Source organism: Pleurodeles waltl, chromosome 5 (assembly GCF_031143425.1).
Source record: "Pleurodeles waltl isolate 20211129_DDA chromosome 5, aPleWal1.hap1.20221129, whole genome shotgun sequence".
NCBI lineage: Eukaryota > Metazoa > Chordata > Amphibia > Caudata > Salamandridae > Pleurodeles > Pleurodeles waltl.
The window spans coordinates 381,520,582-381,532,066 of record NC_090444.1 but is presented as its reverse complement, the minus strand read 5'-3'; positions in this window follow the sequence as shown (position 1 = coordinate 381,532,066).

Genomic DNA, 11,485 nt, shown 5'->3' with positions numbered 1-11,485 from the left:
CTATAAGGCATTGATGTGCCTTTGGTAGGAATGTTATTTTGTGGATGATTGGTAGAGGCTGCTCAATGTGAGCCTGTAGCATGTGTGTAATGATGCAAGAGCGCTGCCATTTAATGTTCATACTCTCATTAAGGAATTTTTGGTTTCCGTTTTAGGATGAGTAAGATCTCAGTTCTCTAGCATCCATGTTTTGCGGATAGTGAATGTTTTTTCCTGGTGGTTCTTGGGTGCAACCATTAGTCATTTGTTGACGAACCAGGTTTTGACTATCTTCCTGATTTCCAAATGGTATTGAATATCTAAAGTGAAGTGAATTCCTTAGTTTTGCTGCCCTTTCAAATGAGGTTCTACCAGTGCTATTCATTTTGCAGGAGCAGACACTCATGCAAGGCACCAACCAAGAGTAAAGTTTCTCTTTCAGGGAGCATAAGTGCAATTTTACTTAAATGAAGGCTAGAACCTTCCCATGGATGCCATGTTGGGAAAGCAGGTTAAGCGAATTGTTTGGTTATCTATAGCCACTTGAGTGCTGGAGGGTTGGTAAGATATGGTCCCTTATTGACAGTATAGAATTTATCTTGCAATAACATTTTGTATTCTTGTAAGCCCCGTTAGTATCAGCAGATTGGTGAGGTGATGGAGTGTCAATGGCATGCCCATTAATGGACGTGTGGAAAATCCATTTCTTTTTACTATTGTCTTTATGGTGACCCAGATTGAAATCTGGACAGTGCGTGCCTCTCCCAGGGCAGAACCAGTTTGAAAGTCTGAAAGGTTATTTTCTTCCTGGAAGTTGCTCTTTTAATTGCTTACTTATGGAGGTGTTATTGCTTTAATTGGGTTTTGAAGGTTGGTCTCTAGCTGACAGTATTATCTGGATCCATATTCTTTTACTTGACTGACCTGGTGTTATTGAGTTAAAGTGGTGGGTTTCTGATGTTGGAGAGGTATTGATGCTATTCCTTACAGGGGTGGGGGCAGTCATTGAAATTAAGACTTCTTTGGAGGTTTGAGCAGGATAGTGATGTGACTGAGACAGCTGTGCCACTTGCTTTGACCAGTTCCTTCAATCAGGAGATCAGTAGTTTATTTTAAGAGGTTTGGTCTGATCTTGATTGAGATTGTTTTTCATCTGTTGGAGTGAGTAGAACAGCAAGCATTTTGATCATTAGGTGATGTTCTAGTATCTTTTCTTCTTAAACCTCAGACTGCAGTGGTAATAAAAAATACATAAATGAATACAAAATCTGGTGGGGTGTGTCTATGTGATGGCAGACTCCAGGATTCACAGGTCAAAGGGGATCCTATCAAGTTTCTTCGTGTAGGGCATTTAATTGATTTGTAGATCCTCTTTAATCAGAGATTTTAGGATAGTGGTTGTCCGATTTTCTTTCATTGGCATTGCAGGCAATTATTTCTATTAACTTTTTCTATATCACTTTATCAAATACGTCTTGAGAGTGATAGTTAAGTCACATGGGCATCTTATAGGGTGATAGCCTGACAAATCCATCCGAAAGACCATTGTGGAACCACTACAGTTCAGTTATTTGGTAGGGACCTGGGATCTCATATAGATGTGTTACATACCAAGAAGTTGTTCTGTTTCGTGTTAGTGACTTTATTGGTCACTGTTGCTCAAACAGATCATTATTTGTGCAGAAGTTTTCAACCAAGATGATTAGGTGGAGGTTGCTCCAGGTTACTGTGATGTTATTTGTTACTGTGAAATCATGCTAAAGAGAAACTAGTGCCTGGTGTGGCCGCCTGTTTGTGTAGGACCTGAGATGGATTGGGGTAAAGATGAGAGACTTGGTTTGTCTTGAAGGACTTTTAGTAGTTTAGGTCTGTCCAACAAGGTCACCCACTGGTGAGACCCATTTTCTAGGGTCCTAGGTAGTTGGCGGTTAGTGGCTTAATTTCTGACAGTTGAAGTTCTTTACTCTTGGTTTCCAGGAGGCACTATTGGACCCGATATTGTATTATCAACTACTACCCTGCAGCACTTGTCTCTCAGGATAATGAGCCACAGCGGCCCAGTGCTTACTTATTGAGGTGATATATGGTTAGACCTTCAGAATGAAGTAAAACACGACAATACAGTGTAATCACAGAAAGTTCAGTCAGTTTTATGGTTTTATAAAATGAAAAGACCTTTAATACACACTTTAAAATAAATACTTTACATGTAATAATGAAAAATAAAGTAAACCAGAACTCTATTGCCCCTTCCTAGTGTGTGATGTACACCTAAATATAATTATGTTTAGATGCTGAACTCTAGAGACACTATAAATCCAGGCATATATAGGCAGCCAGACTTTGCATAGTTGGAACCCAATCTCATGAGCCAGTGGCCATTTGCTTCAGTGGCCTTACTAAGTGCACCTATGCTTAAAAGGACAGGTCTTTAGAGTTAGCACAAGTTCTTCCCTCAAGGACACACACACCTCACAGTAGATGGTTCTATTCCTATAATAATGTGTTCCTGTGCATCTCAAGTGCTTGTACTTTCACCAAGGTGGACTGTGGTGACTCCTAATGTGACAGTTGAAGCCACAGTTTGTACATTGTGGGTATTAGTTGAAACAAATGAAATATAAAGTGGCCAAACTTGAATTCTAAAAGGGTATGAATCACAGTGGTGTATCATTAGGGAGACACAGATCTACCAATTTGATTTAGATTTCAATTGAGTTTATGAAACATTTTCAATGAATAAACAGTTTCAGCAAACATACCACCGAATGATCAGATCTCTTCACCCACCCTTTTCCCCCAGATTGCACCCAACCCCCCCTACAAAACACGATTTCGCATGCAAGGCTCACCCATTTTTTCTGGTCACTCAATCCCACCCTTTTAGGGTGGCCTCAGTAAGTGGGGAGTGGCAAAGGTCCCCCTGCCCTTTAGTATTTGGGGTCCAAAGGGACTTCATCCAGTGGCAATGGAAACACACTGCATGCAAACAAGTGCTGCAGTCACACTTCTCCAGTGTTGATCTGTTCTTTAAACTGTCAGAGGCTGGGCCAGTCAGAGCTTAGAGCACAGTGCTGGCTCAGCTAACCTCAGCGCTTCACCTCCCAGTATGCTGTGTGGCAATGAAGTTGGGTTCTTGAGGAAAATGTTATAGAAATTCGAATAAACATTTCTTCCACCTGGCTAAAGTGCAAAATGCCCTGAGAAATCAACAGACTTACACCTTCAGTTTTGCTTTGTTCTTTACACTGTCCTTTGGGAATTCTGAGCACAGATAGCTGTGCTGGTTCCACCCTCACTCTGTAACACCATCCCTCAGGGATGTGTTCATGTGATTGGACGAGCATGTAATAGTAGACATTAACATGAGAAGTCCTTCAAATGAGTTAAAGTGCTATTTTTTAAAATGCAATGGGGGGGAGCTGTCGAAATGCATCACCTGCAGAGTTTAAATTGTGTGTGGTGGGTGGCTTCTCCAATTACAGGATGCATGGGCAGTGCGTGCAGGTGACATGAACAGGAGTTTTCTGGGCTGGTTCTGACCTGCCTTAGTGGAATGGGTATTGGGTCGCAGATATCCGGCCACATCTCCAGAGTAAGGAGGTGGAACTGGAAGTACTCTGGAAGTGGCACTGCAGTACGTCAGACCCCCCACTCAAAAGAACAATGTACTAGGGAAGGAGGAAAAGGAATGGAAAAGTGCAGTAGACATCTGGACAGCCTTAGAAAGAGCATTCTGCTTTTCTGGGTTGCAATGTGAACTCAAAAATTAACTCCATTGCGAGCTCTTTCAAAGGCGCTTAAGTCTTTACGCTGGCCCGCAGTGTGCACAGGCATAACCCACTCCTGACCCATATGCACCACACTGCTAGGCCTTTCAGTCTCTTTGTGTTCTTCATCCCCCCAAACCTTTTGCCTTATTCCTCCATTTTTGCTGATCTCGTTTTTGTTGGCCGTAGGACTTTGTACCTGCTAACCAGTGCTAAAGTACGTGTACTCTCTCCTTTAAACATTGTGAAACTGGCTTACACCCAATCGGCACACTTAATTTACTTGAAAGTCCCTCATAAGGTGGTACTACATTTACCTAGGGTCTGTAAATAAATGCTACTAGTTGGCCTGCAGAACCCATTCTACCACCTACTTCAGTAGCCTTTTAAACATGTCTAAGGCCTGTCATTGCAGCCTGCGTGTGCAGTTTTTAAACTGCCATTTTGACCAGGCGAAACAACACTTTTACCAGGCCTAGTAAAAGTCACTCCCAGGGTAGGCCCTAAATGGCCCATAGGTCATGGGGCAGTGTATTTAAAAGGTTCGACATATAATCTTATCTTTTACATCTCCTGGTAGTAAAACTCTTAAATTTGTTTTTCACTACTGCAAGGCCTACCTGTCCCATAGAATAACATTGGATTACCTTGATACATTTAAGAGGAGCTAACTTTCTGGGTGTCTAAAGGATTATAAATTAAAACCCTCTTTAATTGTAAAGTATGATTTTAAGTTGCAATTCTGAAAATGGTGCTTTTAGAAAGATGGCATTTTCTTATCTCAACCATTTGGTACCTGCAGCTTGTTTCCTGGGGCACATGTCTAGGTGAAGTTGGCTGTTGGTCTGGATTGATTTCAGATAGTGAGACAAAAGGGGTAATAGGTGTTGACCATCTCTGTGATGTGCCAGTGTGTGGTAGATGAAGACTCCTCCCCAACATCAAGTCAAAGGCTTTTACCAGAACACTAACAAAGGGTTTTGACACTAGTCTTTTGTGACCCCTGACACCCTGGGGAAAGGACATGGAGAGAGGAAATGCCAAACACCTCCAGGGTTGGAAGCCTCCAGAACCTTCTCCTACTTCAGATTGGACACCAAGTATAAATAATGGACCCTCAGACCCAACTCTTCAGTACACCTCTGGACCTGTGGAGGACCTGGGACTGCTGTGCTACTGTGCAAGAAGGACTGCTACTCTGCTGTCTGAATGAAAAGGAATAAACCTGCTTCTTGAACCCTGGACCACCAGAGTGGCTCCAAGGGCTAGGTGGCTGGCCTCTTGATCAGAGCTTCAAAGACAGAAAAGACTCCACCTTGAACCAAGCACCTGGATTCTATCTTCTTTGTGTTTGCCCCCCACCCCCCCCAAGTGGTGCCACCCCAGCCCTGGATCTTTGCGAGTGGGCCTAAATGTGCTCTGCCAGTCCATCAGTGGTCCTGTGAGCATAACCAATGCAGCCTGATGCATCTCCTTGCAGCTGTTTCAGCACTGCTGTAGGACGACGAACCTTCCTTGCAGCTGCTTTGGCACAGCTGCAGCATGAAGCACCCTCACGCAGGGCCTTGCACTGCAGCTCCTTTGGAACCACCGCTGTGCAACACAGACCTTCCTTCGCAAACCCCTCAACAGCATCCTAGACAACAATGCAGAACTTTACTTCTCAGCCCTGTAGCTTCTTAACTGGCGCTGCACAACACATCCTCAAGGCTGGAGTTTTGCGTTGCAATCCCCTCGTTGATAGCATCCTTGACAACAACACGGGACACAGCTCCTCAGAACCGTCACTGTGCGACACATCCTCGACGTAGGATCTTGCAACGGTCTGCAAACCAGGACTTGAGGTACTTTGTTCTGCAGGCCTTACTTGATCCCTGTATTCGGTCCACGCTTAGGGTCGGCCTGAACTTGTAACCGTGTCACGGTCCTGCACGACCAGATAACCACAATTGATACTTAGTGCTTTTATGCACTATTTTTAAATCTTTAAAATTGCATATGTTTGTTATATTTTTGTTTTGTTCTCCAATAATTTATTACATTTTACTATTTTTCTAAATTGGTGTTGATTTTTTTTTTTTCCTTTGTGTATTCACTTTATTACAGTTTGAAGTGCTGCATGAGTACTTTACAAATTGCCTCTAATTTAAGCCTGATTGATTTATAACAAGCTACTAGAGTGTTAAGCACAGGATTCATTTGAAATTATTATTGTAGATACCCACTAAGCTGCCTACTACCAGTTCATTAACTTACGAAATTACCGGTCTGTATTCCTTTATAATTCTGTATTGATGTACTTCTTAAAAAATAAAAATAAAAAAAAAAGATTGTTAAACTACTAATTTTGTGCCAAAATGGGCCAATATCCTTTGCCCCATGTCAACCAACCTATTTCTACCGGATAAATAGGTATAGCTTCATTATCCAGGGCTACCAGTCTCTAGATGAGCTATACCAACCCTAGTATCCCAGAAATTAATTGTCCTTTCCGAGATAGAATTACTTTACCAACTGGTTTACCAACCTTACCAACTGCCCTGCGGCCAGGCCTTAATGCCAACCCCCTATAAGCACCCAACTTTGCAACATGCATGGCCTTCGCCTGTGCTCAGTGGAGGTTGCCCGGAAGACCTGACCTGCAGCCATCGTCAAAAAGCGAAGTGATAGCTGTGGCTGCTGCCAAGCCACAGCAAACAGCTATGTTCCAGGGGTGGGCAACCCAGGACATAGCAGGAGCCGGCCGTGGAGCGGTAGGGGTCCACAGGGCCATCTGTGGCTCCTCGAGGGGGAGGGGGGGCGGCGTGGCCCCTTCTAATAGCAATAGCCCCAGTAAGGTGGTGATCCCTGGGGTCCGACATTGGCCCCTATAATTTTATTATTGACCTAGGGAGGTGTGGTGGTCCCCGAGGCTGTGGGGGGCCTAGCTCCCCAACCCTTTTACATTGACTATCATTAATGCCCTGGGGAGGTGGCAGTCCCCAGGGCAACGGGAGGTGGCTGGCAGCTCCACGCATTATAATAAGAATGCCCACCGGGACTTGCCCCACCCAGGGGGCTTCATAAATAAGTGCGGGAGCCTGCACTTTTTTTATTTTTGTACAGTGTGTTGGAAAGTGGGTTACTGTCAGTGGTAACTATGAACCTACCACTGATACGAAGGCCACTAACCAAATATAGGTTCAGTACATGTCCCAGTAAATTAGCTCCTTGCTCAACACTTGGTAGCTATAACCGAGCAGGCAGGCCTAACTTGGGAGACAAGAGTGTAAAGCATTCAAAAACACCAATACAGTAAATAAGTGAGACACAACACGCAATAAAAATCCCACACCAATTTATAAAAATGTTATATTTTTATGAGTAAATAGACACCAGAACGACAAAAATCCAATGTAGGGAACCAGAGATATGAATTTTAAAAAAATAAACACTTTCTAGCGCTTAGAAACGCAAAGTGCCAACTTTACCAAAATTCTCCAAACTTCAGGAGGTGTTTCCTGAAGTCCTCCCTGCAGGTACAAAAGGTCCAAAACACAAATCCAAGAGTCTGGAATCTCCGGGTGGGTCCTTGGAACCAGAGATATGATTTTTTTAAAAGAATGAACACTTCCTAGTGCTTAGAAACAAAGCGCCAATTTTACTAAAATTCTCCAATCTATAGGAGGCATTTCCTGAAGTCCTCCTTGCAGGTACAGAGGGTCCAAAACACAAATCTAAGGGTCTGGAATCTCCTGGATGGTCCCTAGAAAGTTGGACCACAGTTCCCGCAATGCACCTGGCCAAATCCTTAAAAGTCCACTGGATGCACTCCAGGCTGGGGACTTTTGCTGGGGATGATGCAGGTGAAGCTCTGTTAACCTGTAGCTGCAGGGAGTCCACTCCGGAGTCCTTCTTGAAGCAAGGCACTGTCCCCAGGGCTGTAGTACCAGATTGTGCAGCAGGCACAGTTCACTTAGAAGTGCAGGCCAAGGGTGCAGATCCAGATTCCAACAGGACAGTCCTTCTTTCTCTTGTAGTTTCAAGTAGCAGATCTGAGAGGCTATGCACCTCTCACATATTTATTCCCAGCTCCTAGGCATCAGGAAGGGGGGCGCCCAACCAATAGAATGTAGAGTAACACCCAGATCCATGACCACTTACTGTAAAGTGTGGCATATTCCTGCCCCAGAAAGCACCATTTTTCCAAAATCCATGATGTCTGAAACTAAGAGCTGACTAAACCATCCTCCAGTGTGGCTCATTTCCATATCTCTCCTCCTTCTAACATCTGCAAATTCCTTCCTTAAGCCTAGTATCTGACTGAGGGGTCCAGAAGGTGGGGGGTTAGGTGATCTGGCATTCTCTCCCGTCTTGCACTCCTTTGAGGATGTATGTTTTTATTACCCCTCCCCCTGCTCATGCATTCCTGTGTAGCCCTGAGCTGCCCTTCACCAGAGATGCCCTCCCCTGGACAGCCACTTATCACAAGCAGCTCTGCTAACCCTGTTAGCACTTACCAGTCAGAAGGCTGAATTTTGGCTTACAGAAAGAAAAGACTTATAACGTATTCTCTGTACAAGTTGTGATAAATTTGATGGATTTATCAAAATAAATCTTTTAAGTCCTTGAATTACATTTCTGCGCTTTTCCTTACTATTATTACCATAAAAATACCATATAGCAATGATAGCCTATAAAGGCCAGTATCTATAGTGTGGGAAAATGAAATGATCAGTTTTTCTCTCACTTGGGTTTATAAAACATCTTTTATAAGATCCCTGCTTATGCTTACATGACCCCCTGCCCCTGGGATACCTAGCGGAGATCCTGAGGGTACCTAATATGTGAAAATAAGGTAGATCATCACATTTAAAGTGCCCACAGCACCAAAGTCGAATTGAGATTCCATGTAAATGCAGTCTGCAGAGTCAGGCTGCATTTTCAAATGACAGAAAACCTTCAGCAGTGCCCACATGCAAAGGGCAGCAATTCTGCTGGGTCTCTACTTCCATGCCCTATTATTTAAGAGGGTCTTATAGGTAGTTGGCACCCCTCTTGCCACATTGTTTACTAGGGACCTACAGGGGCTGTCATGCAAATGGTAGGAATGCAACTTTTAAAGACAGGTCTGCATTTAAAGGGACAGGAAGCACACAGCAGTGCACACATGCAAGTGCAGAAATTCTGCTGGGCCTCTAAGCTCCATGCCCTATTATATAGGGGCTTATAGGCAGATTGTACACCCTTGCCCCATTATATACTAGGGACTCACAGGGTCTGGCAGGACAATCGAAAGGGTACCCTAATACCTAGTGTACTCTACTACAAGTGTGTGTTTTAACATAGCACTGGTCTGGGTCTGGCTAACAGAGTCCAGGGCACAGTCAGTCAGTTATCATCAGCACTCATCAGCAACAAAAAAATAGGGATGAACGGGGCAAAAAGATGACTTTGCAACACAGTGGATCTGTGGATCCAGCGCGACTCCGGCTGTAAAATAAAGCAGAGTCCCAACATGGCTGACGACACTTCAAAAGCTTGCTTGTTGAAGTGTTGTCAGCCAATCAGATCCCTGAGAAATTAAGGGAAAAACAAATTTGTATATATAGGGAAGTGAAGGATCCGCAACCCCTCCCGATTTCATGCAAACTACTGAACGGAATTGCACCAAAACAAGAAAAGCACTCTTTCTGGACCTACTTCTCTGCCAAATTTGGTGTAATTACGTCCAGTAGTTTCGGCGCTATCACTGTTCAAAATCCCTATGAAAAAATGAATGGGGAAAATGTGTTTTGGACCCCCTCCCCCCCTTTTTCTTGGCTCCCCCTAAACGGATCACCCCAGAACTTTCCAGACCTTACCTGATGTGAGTGGCAAATTTTTGGGGGAAAGTTAAGTGCAGATTCGTCAAGCGGCGCCAAAGATATAGAGCAGTAAAAAATAATTTTCTATGTAGAAACTAGGTCCTAACTACAACTACCTAGTGACAAGTGCCACTATATATATATGTGTGTATATGTATGTGTGTGTATATATATATATATATATGTGTGTGTGTGTGTTCAATGGCACGTGTAGCTGCAGATACACATGCCATGCATAGCTCTTCCAACATCTAGTGTTGATTTCGGAGTGTTACAAGTTGCTTTTCTTCTAAGAAGTCTTTTCAGAGTCACAAGATTGAGCGGCGACTCCTCTCGTTTACAGTGCGCATGGGCATCGACTCCATTGTTACATTGTTTTCTTTCCGCTGTCTGGTTCGGACGTCTTGCCTCTCGCTCCGCGATTTTGAATCGGAAAACCTATGTTCGATGGCATATGTCGCTGCAGATACACATGTTTAGCACAGTCCGCTGCCTGGTGTTGGGCTCGGAGTATTACAAGTTGTTTTTCTTCGAAGAAGTCTTTTTTGGTCACGGGACTGAAGGACTCCTCCCTCTTCGGCTCCATTGCGCATGGGCGTCGACTCCATCTTAGATTGTTTGTTTTTTTCCGCTGTCGGGTTCGGACGTATTCCTTTTCGCTCCGTGTTTCGGTTCGGAAAGTTAGTCAGAATCTCGGAAGAAAGCGTCGGTATTGTTCCGTTCGGTATCGGGATAGTTAGGTACATAGACACCGATCATCGGAAGACTTTGGGGTAGCTTTGATTCCCCCATCGGGGCCTGGTCGGCCCGAACGCGTGCGACATCGAAGCCGATGGAACGGACCCCGTTTCGTTTCTGCCCAAAATGTCACAGTAAGTATCCTTATACAGATCAGCACTTGGTCTGTAACTTGTGCTTGTCCCCCGAGCACAAGGAGGATACCTGTGAGGCCTGTCGAGCCTTCCGGTCCAGAAAAACACTCCGGGACCGAAGAGCCAGGCGTCTACAAATGGCGTCCACGCCAACAAAACAACGTTTCGACGACGAAGAGGAAACTTTCTCGGTTCCGGAATCAGAATCCGGAGACTCCGACGTCGAACAACAGCAACAAACAGTGAGTAAGACGTCGAAAATTAAAACCATCGAGAAGACAAAAGCCCAGGGGACGCCACTGCCAACAGGCCATGGCTCGACCCATAAGACCGGCGACCCGTCGAAGGCGCCGAAAAAGGGCACGCCCATAGCGAAGACACCCGACTCCGGTCGAGGGACCGCCATGGAGAAACCTCGGAGCCGAGATAGCGGCTCCGAGAGGCAAAAACAAGATGCCGGCACCGAAAAACCTCGGCACCGAGACACACTGCCGAAATCCACAAAAATTCTGTCGGTGCCGAAGCCGAAAAAAGATTCTCTCTCGGCGCCGAAAAGTTCCACACCTTCATCCTACACAGAGGAACAAGGAATAAGTGGCCAAATGCACAGATTTGGACAAGAGCTCCAAAGTGTAGAATCAGACTACACACAAAAGAGACTGTACATCCAGCAAGACACAGGGAAGATATCAACCCTTCCTCCAATAATAAGGAAAAGAAGGATCGGACTTCTTAAGGATGACGCACAACCACAAGCCAAAGTGGTTAAAAAAGTCACGCCTCCGCCCTCTCCACCACAACAGGCATGGCCGGCACAAACACCGCCACAAATGCACTCACCAGCGCAAACTACCATAAGTCAAGATAATCAGGATCAAGACGCTTGGGACCTATATGACACCCCAGTGCCGGACAATGATCCCGATTCATACCCCACAAAGCCGTCACCGCCAGAGGACAGTACCTCATACTCGCAACTGGTGGCTAGGGCTGCAGAATTCCACAATGTCCAACTGCA